Consider the following 13,564-nt stretch of genomic DNA (forward strand, 5'->3'; position numbering starts at 1 on the left):
GTGGGCTCCTCACTGTCCATTCCTTATCATTGTCAAGACAGTTGTGCAGTATGTCAGACTCATCCAAGGGACCCATTACCCAATTGCAAAAGCTTCTTTCACTGCTGTGATTTAACAGATAATCTTTATGCAGGTGACTCTTTCCCTCAAGTAACATTCATACTGACCCTCAGGATTACCTACACTTTGTAGCAATTGTTCTCCATAAGCCATTTTATTTGCTCATATGATGTTGATTCATGTACCTGTACATAAAAATTGTGTCCAGTTCCATCAAGTAATGTCTCTGCACCCTCGGGGATCTACACCTCAGCAGAGAAGCCAGGATCCCGCAGTCAGAGCTAACTGTTTGCACGGCGGCTTTATTGCCGCTGCAGACTGAGTACGTATGAAAAGGTTTTCTGTGCTCACTTTCTGGATACAGCAGATTGCATCACCAGGAATTCCTGTCCTCTCACTAACACATAGTGACCAACACACCTTAATAAGCATTTGCCTTTTTATTTTCAGATCAATCACGTAATGCTCTCTGTTCACACGAAAACAGACCGGTTTTTTTTCCAAATTTTTTTTTAACTAGGAGATTCATAAAATAATAATCCCAATGTACTCACTCTACTATGTCCTCTGCATAGGTAGTCAGCCAGCTTAGTTTAGGAGGAACGATGGGCAAAGTGTGTCTTTAAATAAGGCAGAGTTTCTAAGGCACAGCTTCTGGCAGTGGAGTGTGTAGTCAGGGGAAGGAACTTGCATGTCCTTCCATGAGCAGATTCTGTTGGAGAGGCAGGATATTGGCCCCAGGCAAAGTCAAGGACAGCATCCTCTTAGCAAGGGAGAGGTCAGGTGCCAAACGTTCAAAATTAACACACTCGGACTGAAAACACTGACATCAGGAGTTACAGACATGGGTGCAGCAAACGGGATGCAGATCGTCCCAGTAAGCAAGAGGATCTGAGCGTAGTCAGCAGGCCATGGCAGAAGCAGGGCAGCCCCAGCCAGAGGTGGATGGGGCAGGGGTGGAGGAAGCTGACCAGGTCACAGGCCATAGGTAGGCTGGGCCCACAGAGCAAACCTAGGGCTGCCCCAGAGGGGCTCCTTCTTTCCCTGACTTTCTCCCAACTTCAAAGTCACCATGTTTCTTTAAAAATGCTGGAAAGGCTGTGAAAAGTCTCTGAGCAGCAGGGGCTCCATGGCTGCTAGGAAATGTCTTAAAGGCCTCAGGATGTCTGCCAGCATTCACAACACTCTGTGTTCACCTCTTTATCTACCTGATGGTGAATACTAATTCACAACAGGCCAGTGACTTGTGCAACTCTGGTACTCTCTCTCCACTTCTGAAAGCATTTTTGTGGCTCTCACGGAATGACTGAGTGGAGGATAGTTTGGAGTGTAGTGAAATAGGGATGTCATTGTGGAGATATTTTCATCCTCCAACAGCAAAACACACAAGCGGGAGTTAAATCACCTAAACAGACTGAATGTAAAGGAACAATGTTGTTGTGTAACCAGGCAGGGTGTGTGTGCATGAGTGTGCATGCGTGTACGTGTGTGCATGTGTGTGCCTGTGTGTGTGTGTAACAGTGACATGGTGCTTGGAGAGTAAGATGATTGGGAATTAGGATGTTCCCTGAGAACAGTCGGGCTCCCTCTTGGTGCCCTCTAGAACATTTCTACACTTCCTGTACTTTTATCACTGTGAAATGATCTCGCAGCAACCATCCCACTTCTCACTTCATGCAGACCTTGCATAAGGACCTTCCATTCACGGTCTCATCAAGCCAACAGCTAAAAACTGGTGCTAAGCAGATAATATCTAATTTTCAAAGTATCAGATTGGCCTGCAAACTCCTTTTTTAAATTTTTCAAATTTTTTGTCAATATATAAAACTTGGACTGTTTCCTGCAAAAACCTAGAACTCTTGCTTTTCTTGAAGACAGAGAAAATTGGCATATACTGGGTCTTCACCAGTGTGCCAGGTCAAAGCAATGGGTTATCCATCTGAGTGGGATAGGTGTACCTCAGATTTCCACAGGGTCCCACTCCCTATTGTATCCTAGTGTTGCCTGCTATTTTTGTCATACTCACAATGCTTTTGTTTCTTAATGTAAAATAAGAAAAAAGTGCAATATATATTACACCATCACAACTAGCAGATATAGGAAACCAAAAGAAACCTAGAGTATCTCTACACTCCAAAAATGTTTTCTTACACCAGTTTGGTTTTATTTCACCCCTGTACTTTACCTGTGTACATGGGTAAAATATGGGCACCTGAGTTTCAGAATCTGTTGGACTAGAAGTGTGTGAATGACGGTGAGTTCGACAGTAGCTAACCTCTGACCTAAACATGATTTCTTTTAGGGAGTGGTCATGACTCCCAATCGTGTTCTGTAAACACCCATGTCAGTGTGGACATTAATAAAGCAGCAGTCAACCCAGTTCAAGAATCTACCTGCTCAGAGCACTAGGATTTATTTGACCCATCAAATTTCCTCTTTTATTTTTGTAAGGAATGATTCCTGGATATAGCTTTTAAAGGCTAAATAATATTACCCTTACTACCCGTGTGAATGATTATGTACAGAATTATGTATGCACGGAGAGCTGGGCAGACTCAATGACCTCTTACAGTCTGACAGGCTTAGAGAAGCAGGTTGGAAGGTGGGCAGTGCCCATCAGTCAAGACTTCTGAACGAACAAGGCTGAGTGTTTCTGCAAGAAAACAGAGATTTTTTTTAAAAGTGGCTCTCTCTGAACTATAAAATCCTTCTTTAAAAAAAGAAAACCACAGATGGAAGCATTGTACTGAGGAGCTCTGAAGACTAATACATTTCAGGTTCTGGAGTTTTTTTTTAATAGACTACAGAGGTAGTTTTAAAAGGAGAGGAATGCTATTAGAGCTGAGCAATTAAAACCCTGAAAATATGAAACACACTCACAGGCCACAGCAGTGGCGTGTACTAAGAAACACAGTTTCAAAGAGAAACAAAATCAAGGCAAGCGCTAGATGAGGCCAATGATCAAGATGATATAAATCAATCAGGTGACATGGGACCTTCCTCCTTGGGGTGCCTGGGACTCTGAAAACTCAGGATAATGGGCACACTGCCAGTGTAAGCTCTATATTTTGTTTGCAATGCATCACATGCAGTCTGAAGCATAATTAACCCAAAAAGCAAGCCCACTTCCACATAATGGAATCTGTCTGGATCTTGACCATTTCATTTTTATATGTTGTGCATAATAAAAGGTTGAAAATTCAGATGTGGTTGATTATTATCCTTGCTTCCACTCCTCCCCAAGCTTCCCTGTTCCTTCTCCTCTTTGCTCTACCTTGCTGTGTCTTTGAGGTGCTTATCTACGAATGGAGTCATCCCACCCAGGTTCCTGGTGGCCTCTGGTAGAAAACTGGAGGACAGGAGGAGATGGAGGGATCACAGTACCCACTTCTACACTGTCTGCTGAGCCTCATGCCTGGCAGTGGGTAACTTCCTGTTCCTGGGCTTCATCTACCTTGGGGCAGCTATTCCTAGTCTGTGACTCCCTTTTTTTATGCCTTCAGACCTTAGGCAGGTGACCGCACCTTGCTGTGGGTAGATCCTGGCTATTTCTATGCTCCGAACTATCTCTTCTCAGTCTTTTGCACATGGTGTGGGCATGAAGTTCTGTGTAACAGAATCTTTTATTTGGGTTCCTTATTCCAGGACCAGAACTCGTTTGCTAGAAGTTTTGGGTAACTCTCAAGTACTTGGGCATTAGGATCAGTAATGATGATTATTATAATAATAGTTCAATTTAGTGGAGCTCTTTCGGCAAACCAGGTAGTATATTTTATCTCTATTGTACCAGAGGTAAGGTGTTTTTATCTTCTCTATTTTTCACATAGGGAAATTAATGCTTTGCATCATAATTAAATAATTTGTTCATGGTTTCAAAGTAATGCAAATACTAACCCTGAGACTCAAACTCTGGTCCCTCTGAAGCTATCATAGCAAGACAGGGTGGATAAAAGAGATGTTCTGAAATCGCTAAGGAGCTGCTGGGAAGACTTCAGTCTTTCTCTGCATGTAACCCAAGGGCAGCAATACTGCTGAAGTGTGGGCTCAGTGCTGCTCTTATTAGTATTTAGCAACCTGTTCTCTGTGTAGTGAGGGGCAGGGTGGTGATGGAGGAAGCACTGAACTCTAGTTCTGGGCAATCCCTGTGGTATAAACATGCCCACCATACCTGATGCCATACTACCAAATCGCTCAGCGTGGGCCTAGAAAGAGAGGCACATAGCCATCCTGCAAGTTGGCTTGCAGGTATGAACCTACTCCAGTGTACCACTGGCTGGAAGTACCAAAATATAGATATTTTTCTATATAAGTGGAAGAGCCATCTAAAATGCTCATCAGCTGACCTGTGAAGAAATGAGCTAATCATTTTGTAAGTAACTAGAGGTTCAATAAGTTTTCACGGCCTTGTAGAGGGAATTCCTGCACTCAACAGGACTTGAGTCAGCCTCTGTAGTCATGTCTAATGCTAGTATCAAAAGATTTGTGTCCAGATCACATGCATGCATGGTGAGAGGAAAGAAAAGAAATGTCACATGGATTCTATGGGAAAGAAACTTGAAGAAAAAGGAAAAAAAGGAACAACAGTCATACAAAGCTAAATGTCCTGATCTCAACGCTGCACAGAGCTGTGTGACTTTGAACAAGGCACTAAACCTTCCTGCGCCTGTGCCTTCTCCTCTCTAAAGTGGAGGTAACAACTCCTTTTCTTCTTGATTAAATGAGTGAGCTGAGAGAGGTCATCAAAGGCACTAGCTGTGCTCCCCACTCTCACATTTTCATTCACTCCTCCCCTACCTGCGGTGGAGGTGGACAGTAAGCACCCATATGGGCATCACTCTATAAATAAGTCAGTGGATCAGGTTAAAACACAAGACCTCTGTTCCATGGTTTGATGTAGGATATGAAAAAGTGTATAGCATACACTGAGTTGCTTTATAATGTGGCTCCGCTGGAATTGGCTGGAAATTGAAAGAAAAGAGAAAAAGAAGTCTACTGGGACCTTGACCACTAAGAAACTAAAAGCCGGAGAACCATTCTGATGTTCTCAGATCAGAAATGGAGCCAGCTGGAATGTTTTTGCAAGCCTGCCTCCAGTGTAGCGCTATCAGACAAAACAAACTAACAACCCGCCAAATTGGCTTTAGACACAACAGTCTACACTGGCACTGCACAGTAGTGTTCAAGAACAAGAAAAATAATGGCCACCCTTGCAAGCCCCGAGTCCTTTGAAAGGGGAGAGTCAGCACCTGACACTCAGGTTTGCCTGGCCATTGACAAAGGTGGCCCCAAATCTCAAGGCTCCAGCAAGAAAGCCATCATCACAACTCCCCTCCCTCACTGATGTTCCCAAGAGCTGGTTTCACTGCAGGGATGTGTGAATTTTAAAAGCACAGTTCATAGCAGAGACGGATGCCACTTGTATCAGCTGTCCTTTCGGAATCTCCTCCTCATTACACTGGGCTAAGCAAAGCGAAAACAAGAGATTACACATGGAGCGATTAACTAGGTGTGTCTCAGAGTAGGTGTGGTCCCCAAGGGCCCTAACCAGACTTCAGACGAGACATTCTCCTTAATTTTATTTCCAAAAAAGAATTTTTAAAAGTTTTAAGTCTAATTCTAAAGTTGTCACCTAATGTAGGTAGGATACTGCTTGATTTCAGAGAGGCTGGCAAGATTGGTTATGGCCAGAGCAACCTAGAAGTCTATGGACCATTCTCTATTTTCACCTCTTACAAAACTGAGCGTTTGAGGTGAAGAGCTGGAGAGTCATCGTTCCAGTGCCTATGATGTAGCAGACACTTTGCTGTTTCTACGTTGAAACTTTCTGAAAACTTTGTCCTCTTCTTCCCCTACAAGAAAAAGGGAAACTCGGTCACAAAGTAACTTTTCAAGAGTATAAAGGACAGGTCTGGGGAGACAGATCAGCAGCATATGGGACTGCCTGGCAAGTACAAGGTCCTGAGTTAGACTCCCAGCGCCAATAAAATAAAATAACCAGTCAAGTATATTTAAATCCAGCTCTAACGTTATAAACTTTTTTCCTACTCTACCATTCAACTTTCCACCCTATTGAAAGTCCTTGAGTGGTTGTAATGAACACTGAGCATCTAGCTAAAGCTACTAGACATCTGAGTGACTGGGTGGGAAGTGCAAAGTGCATCCCACCCAGGACATAGCTCAGGTCCGTCTCGATTGAGATCAGCAGGCTTGCTGTGCAGATAGAACCCGCTGAGCTAGACTTTGTCCCGGGAGGACTTAGAATCTTGGGAAAACAGAATCACACAAGAAAAACAGCAGATGCCACTACCCCGTGGTTAATCAATATAAATGGGATGGTTCCCCAAATCATCTCAACAAGAACTCAGCCAAAGGGAAGGCGGGTAGAGCAGATGTGCTGGGAGCACAGTAAAGCTGGAGGCTTTGGAGAGGGAGGACGTCGTGGTCAGGTTGGCTCTTATTAAGTCAGGGGATGATTAGAAATTAACTGAAGCCCAAAAGTGAAGGCCCACCCACGTAAAATCATAATACAATTTTGTTACATGCATTCAGAGGAACAAAAGTAAAACACTGGAAATATCAAGCACTCATAAGGATATGGAGTAACTGGAGCTCTCAAATACTATCGCTAGAGGAGGTGCAGATTGGTCATGGCCACTTTTGAAAAGGATTTGGCAGCTTCTTCTAAAACTAGTCACACAGCATAGATGTTCACCCAAAGACAAAATGTTAATCACAGCACATTCACAGTAGCCAAACGGGAAATTATCCTCATGCCTATTAACAACTGAACAGATTTTGTATAGGGAAATAGTAGCAGCGGAAGGAATGGGCAATCTAAAATCACAGCCCAAAACAAGGATAAATGTCTCTAATATTGAGTGAAAGAGGGAAGACCAAAAGAGTACATTCTGTGATGCCATTTATACTGTCAAAAATAGATTAAAACAGGTAAACCATTGCAAAGCGGACTGCATTGCTTTGCACTACTGTAAGTTAGGACAGTGGTTATCCTGGGGGAGCCCGACTGCAAGAGGCATTAACAGAGACGTTAGGGGTATAAGTAATATTCAGTTGTATAACCTGGGAGTCTGCCACCAAGGTATGTTTGATTTGGGAAAAGCATACAATTGTATACTTGAAAAATGTGTAGATGATCTATCAATAAAAGATTAAAAAGTAAATGCATGTGTAAGTGGCAATCATTACACAAATGAGTATTTCTTGAGTTTGTCTTAATACCAGTTTTTCTTTTTAAAAGGAAAGGGAGCCTGGCCTTGCAGAAGGGTGGTCTCTCTCTGTCTTGTTGTCATAGCTATAGTGACACTTGTGGTGGATTATGGAAAGCTGAGTCACACCTCCAGGCAAAGAGGTATGAAATTGACACCAGAAGCTGAGAAGTACCCTTCTCTTCTGTGCCCCCCGCCTGTGTCCTCCTGCATCTTCCTCCTGTGTCTGTATCACCTCCTGCTAAATCTTAGCCTCCTAAATCAACATATCTTGATCTTAAACCTCATAGGAAGGAATGTTTGCTTTTGTAACTGGGTTCAAAGTACAAACTACAGTAGTTGGCTTTTGAGGCTGTGTTATAGGCTTAATTTTCTTTCTCAAAATGAAATGAAGAATACATTAAAACTGAGAAAGAAAAACACCATGATTTATGAACTAGCTTACATGACTACAGCTTCTTAATCAACAACAATATTAGGTACATTCCTGTATTACTGAGATCAAGCAATATGCCTGGATCTAAATGACACAAAATGGTTTGAATTAGAGCCAAATAATTGCCATTCGGAGAGAACATAAACTTTTCTGAGGGGATTGGCAAACGAGGATAAAAAATAACTAATAAAATCTGAAGCAATGCTCACATCTAAGACCTAAGCTTCAAAGCTCTTTAAAAAAGGAGCCTTTTTTTCTGAGAGAGAGAAAGAGAGAGAGAGAGAGAGAGAGAGAGAGAGAGAGAGAGAGAGACAGGAGGAGTGGTTTTCCCAAGCTGATTTTTCTTATGGGGTGACCCAGCCTGGGTCGGAATGTGACCATGTGATCAGTCCAGACCGCTGCAGTGGCCCAGTCTCAGCACAGAAGTTAGGACTTTCTGCAGCATCATTAAAATAATTGGGAGAGAAAAAAAATGTTAAGCTCCACAAGCTTGAATCACAAGCCTCTTGGAAAGGTTAATAAGCTTTCTGCTGTGTACCTCCTCCCCTCTCCTCAATGCCCCGCCACCCCCACCCTTCCGACTTGCAATGACAGACTGGTTATCAGTCCTGGAGAAGAGAGGATTCAGAATAAAGCCTTTGTTTCCAACCGCTGAACAGCCCCAGCCCACTGTGGATGTTTTGGAGATTCTTGATTATGGCCATGAACAAGGAGCTCCAAAAGGGAGTCTCTGCCTTTGCTTTCATGGCTGGGAGCTACTGAGCCAGCAGACTCTTGAGGGCCAAAAGGTGTATAGATCCCTCAGCGTAAAAGGATGCCTGGGAGAGGAGAGAAGAGGGCTGGGGTGTGTAGGGCCGAGGCAGAAGCTGCAATGAGAGGGGGAAGCACAGATCCAGGGAGAGGAGACTTGAGCCTCCTTTATCCAGGGAAGCAGAAAGGGTTGTGGGGCAGAGAAAGTGTCAGAGCGTGGAGCCAGTTCAACTGCATGGGTCCTCTGCCAACTGGAGGGCCGTGAAATTGGATAACTGGCTTTGTGTCAGGAGAGAGAGAGACAGAGAGAGAGAGAGAGAGAGAGAGAGAGAGAGAGAGAGAACACATGGGAGAAAGGGAGGGAAAGAGACCAAGAGATGGATAGAGACAGAGATCAAGCAGAGGGGTGAGCACTCTTCCTCCTCATCCTTACTTGGCTTGTGGTCAAGATGGGCTTGACCACAGAAGACTATGGGCCAGGCTACTGTCACCACCTGCTGCTTGAAAATAGGACACAGCATGGTTAAATGATGAGACGGCTCCATGCTTCTCTCCATCATCAGGAACCTTGGGCAGGCAAGGCGGTACTCATGCTAGCTGTTCATGGGGCCGCTAGAAACTCGCCTTCCATAAGGAGCCAATGGCAGCTCGGTTTGGTGAAAGCTGGTTGATCCAAGGAAGTGGAGCCCCTAAGGAAAGAGAGAAGTACAGTTCTTAAGAAAGATATTTCTGACCATGACCAAGGGAGCCAGGACCCATAGGGGAGCTCTGCACACCCCTGCGTTGAATGGAAGATCTTGGGAAATGTGCACAGCTGTTTGTGTTTTGGAGCTCAGACTTCACAAACGCAGCTACAGCTCCCCCACTGAGTTCCACCTTCTGGGCCAGTTCACCATTGAGGCCCTCCCAGGAAAGCCCATCAGACCTCTTCAGCTGAATCCTTGCTCAGTTGATCAACCTTTTAGAATTTGCTTCATTCCATATCCTAATCCCAAGGACTCCCATACTGTGGGCTTCTTTCAGGAGATGAGCAGTCTTGTTAGTGATCCCCAGAGGTTAATTTTTAAATGTTATTTATAGGAAACTCCATGTAACCACTCAGTGATCCACACTCTTCCCATCTGCAGCTCTGCTCTCTCTTCTAGGGCTTTGGAGTCCTCACTATTCAGCTCCAAATGGGAAGGTAGATGGTATAAAAGACAAAAGGTTAAGAACGCTTCATTTGCAAGTGATATATACCATCTCTACTCAAAATCTGGGGAAATGTACTCACACAGCCCAACCCAGATTCAGGAGAGACTGGGAAATGTCATCCTTTCTAGAAAAGGACTTCTCAGCCCAAGAGCCCTTTTGGTCTTAAAACATAACTCTTTGGTAAATAACCAGCTGTGTACAACTTCCCATCGGACATGGGGATACCTGCCTTGGCCCCAACTAACTTGCAGTACCACTGCAAAAATATATGCTCTTACTAATATATGCAATATATGCATGACTAAAAGCCATGTAAATTAGAGGATGTCTTTGAGGAAGCTGAATTTTGAAATACAACAAACAGACAAAGCTCAAGGGGCAAAGCGTTCAGGTAAAAAAAAACTGATTCCCATTCATGGCAGAGTATAGGGGTAGGAATCTACAGTCTTACTGGTGAATGTTTTCCAGTTTTAGTATTGCAAGTACTTGATGGTAAGTCACATGATCAGAAAGGTATAGTGACAAGATTCAAACTCTGATCACCCTGGTTTGATACCTTATTATTATTGTTATTATTATTACTTTATTCATTGTTTTCCTATTCAGTGTTTTCCTCTCTCTCTCTCTCTTTCTCTTTCTCTCTCTCTCTCTCTCTCTCTCTCTCTCTCTCTCTCTCTCTTTCTCTCTCTGGTTGAATCCAGGGCCTTCCCACTAAGCTACATCCCTACACTTGTTCATTTTTAAAATTATGAACAGGGTCTTTCTAAGCTGCCCAGGCCGGACTCAAGCTAGTAATCTTTCTACGTTAGCCTCCCAAGTAGCTGGCTGGGACAAAAATGTGAGTCATTGAATCTGACAATAGAACTTCATAATATTTTTGGTAATAGGTTATATTTTCTCAGTTCCTGTGCCCTTATTGTTTCTGAAGTGTAAGTTCATAGTATTTAATACATTATCCACCAAAAAATGGAGTTAATTTTTCTATATCCATAGATGGTAGAGACTAAGTTATTTCTCTCACCCCATCCCTACTTCTGTGACCACAATGAGAAAAACACAACACAGAAAGATGCTCATCTGTCTGAGTCCTCAAAATGTGACAGATGGAGCAGATTTCAACCCAATCCTAAGCCTAGATCAGGCCTCATCAGCTCTCAATCTGAAGCAAGGTTGCCCAGGTTGACTTGCGAACCCACGAGGGACAAACATAAATTCTTATTCTCAGCCTTTAAGAATTAAAAGGATTTATTATTCAGCTGACTCATAAAATGTTCATTAGTTAGCAAAGTTACATACAGCTGCACTTTTCAAGCACCTGCTATGAATGTTTATATACAGCATATTATTTTTGATCTCATGTAAACTAATAATTCTTGCTTTAGCTTGAAGGGCAACCTGTGTCCTCCATGGCTAACAAAACTGAAGTTCTTATATGAAGGAAAAGTTCCTGTTTAACCCTAGAAAAATAGTAGATTTTGGAGAGCATCAAGAATGACATTTATGAAAGATTTAAGATTTGTCCATCTGTCTTTTTCTTTTTCATGCATTCAGGAGATTATTCGTGGCCAAAGGGGGATATCATTTCTCTCTGGTTCCAGTTCAGACCAAAAATCTCTTTGCTTAATTCTTCACCTAGCTTTTAGGTAAATGGGAAAAACAAATCAACAGTTATAAAGATTGGCAGCATCATTTCCCCCATTTGCACATCTTTCTCTGAGGCTCAATCACTTAGAATAAATAAACAGAAAACACAGAAGTGAAGGGATCAGGCCCTAGGTAGCATTTTGAATATGCATATGTCAAAGATAATTGGAATTTCTGAAGTAAAATTGTAAGTTTTCCATTGTTCATCCCTTAAGTTAGGTAATAGTCTTCAAATCTTTCTCTTCTTTGTCAGGGCAAAAAATAGAATCATATAACCAAGAACTCTACAGGCTAGGCATAGCCTGAAATGTGGTTTCATCCTGTTACATGCTGAAATAAAATGTCCAGATCTCTACTCCATTTAATTAGTTACCACAGAATTTTATTTGACATTAGTTGTTTGCGTGAACATTTTGCTATTGCGTATATACGATGTCTGTGTGACATTTCACTGCCCATCACTTACCCCACTCACCACAAAGGCACTGTCATGGCAGACATAACTAATCCACTCCCAGCCCTCTTCCTGCTAAGCCTCATATCCTTTCTTAGCACGGTGTTGCTGCCAGCAGTCACTACTAATTGATTCGTCTGAGATAAGATCTCTTTATTTTTCTTAAGATGTTATGTGTATTTTCTATATTATTATTTGTTTCAGGTACATTCTACCTTCTGTTAGTTTACAGTGTATAAAGTCACCTTTCACATAACAATCAAGGTAATTCTAAAATGACAGCAGTCATAAGTTATAATATTCCTAATTCATACCACATTCTTTTTTTTCCCTTGGACTTGAAATGGTCTACAGATAGCGATCATCATGATTAACAAAGGCACTGAGAAAATTGAAAGTGTTGCTTACAGAGAACCAAGAAAATTAACAAGACACATAGGAAACTGCCTGTGTCTTTCAGAAAAATTCCATAAGAGCTAGTTAAGCGCATCCTCAGAAAGCATGAGAAAGGCTCTCCCTGTGTCTCCGTGATTTACCTACACATTGGGAGAATCACGTCCAAAAGCAAGTAGCTGCTTTTGGGTCAGAAAAACAAATTTTATGTTGTAACTGGGTGAGATTATTCATAGCAAACACAGTATAGTTTCAGACAAACTAGGGGAAATGTGCTAAAGAGAAAACACATTATTAGCATAAATGACTCATGGGTGTTTTCAAACTGATTAAAATGCACAACTCTGAATTTATCAGTGCAGGGCTCCCTCTGCTCTCCACCCCTTCCCCCCGCCCCTGCCAGGCACCCCCTCCAATGTTCCCTTTTCTCCTATTCTGAATGCATCAGTGTCCCAGAAATTCTGGCAGCCCTCCTAGGCCAGCTGCTGCCTCTGACCTGGACATTCCCAGCTTTCTACAAGGTCACAGGACATGTTGTATTCTGGGATTCTTCTAATGCAAGATGGGAAGGGCTTGAAACTACACGTCCTCACTGTCCCCATGACCTGAGTCCCTGGTTGGCTGGTCCAGTTTACAAACTCAGACTTTGATTTCCAACCTTGTGGTCAGGATTTGAATTAAAGGTAATCCTTCATTTGTAAATTCAGTCCTTCATTCAGCCCAGCAACTGCCAAAATAATTTATGGAATAAATATCTGCCCTTCAATATTTCAGAGAGAAAAATTTAGACAGAAGTGTGTAGGTTTAGATGTAGTGATTTCGATGCTTTATTGCTTATTCCAGAGAAGAAAGTTGTTTCTCTACCCATAAAGACTATCCACACCTGCATCACAGGTGTTGAAAGCACCGTTGGCTGGGTATGTAGCTCAGTGGTGGAGTGTTTACTTGCCATTTGTGAGACCCTGGGTTTGATATCCACTGCTGCAAAAGATGGCATACATTTTTTAAAAAATAAAATTATAAAGCCCCCTCTTCAGTCTTCCAATGGCCTTGGCTGTTCAGTCCATCGCTGGGTGATGTTTACATACTTTCTGTCACTTATGCCCGTTGGCTTGTTTGTGCCGGCATGCTGATGGGAATGGAAGCCCTTCTAAGGAAAGTCTTGGTTTTGGGCTCACCTGGAAATGGATGGGACACCCACCCAAACTGTGGGCACACACACGTGTCTAGTCACTCTTTCCTGGCAGGTCCCGTAATTGGGGCCTGATTCCAGTGCTGTCTGGCAGAGGCCACATGAACAGAGGCTGCAGCAGGAAAGTCCTGCTCCCTCTCCATCTTCTTCCCGCCATTCTTACTGTAGAGAAAGAGCCAAACAGCATGTCCATGTAGATTAGAAGGAATGAAGTA

General features: G+C 42.8%; 1 long non-coding RNA gene across 1 annotated transcript in view; it reads right to left on the reverse strand.

Annotated features, from left to right (window-relative positions):
- Positions 1-5,628: 5,628 nt before the first annotated feature.
- Positions 5,629-13,564, reverse strand: part of LOC134476062 (uncharacterized) — a 99,092-nt gene continuing 91,156 nt past the window's right edge. Inside the window, exons 3-4 of the long non-coding RNA XR_010047507.1 lie at positions 8,906-9,161; positions 5,629-5,909 (exon numbers count right to left, since the gene is read on the reverse strand). This is a non-coding gene — a long non-coding RNA (uncharacterized LOC134476062). The remainder of the gene's footprint in view (positions 5,910-8,905; positions 9,162-13,564) is intronic.

Source organism: Cavia porcellus, unplaced genomic scaffold, assembly GCF_034190915.1.
Source record: "Cavia porcellus strain 051 isolate PalLab524CR breed Dunkin Hartley unplaced genomic scaffold, mCavPor4.1 scaffold_5, whole genome shotgun sequence".
Taxonomy (NCBI): Eukaryota; Metazoa; Chordata; class Mammalia; order Rodentia; family Caviidae; genus Cavia; species Cavia porcellus.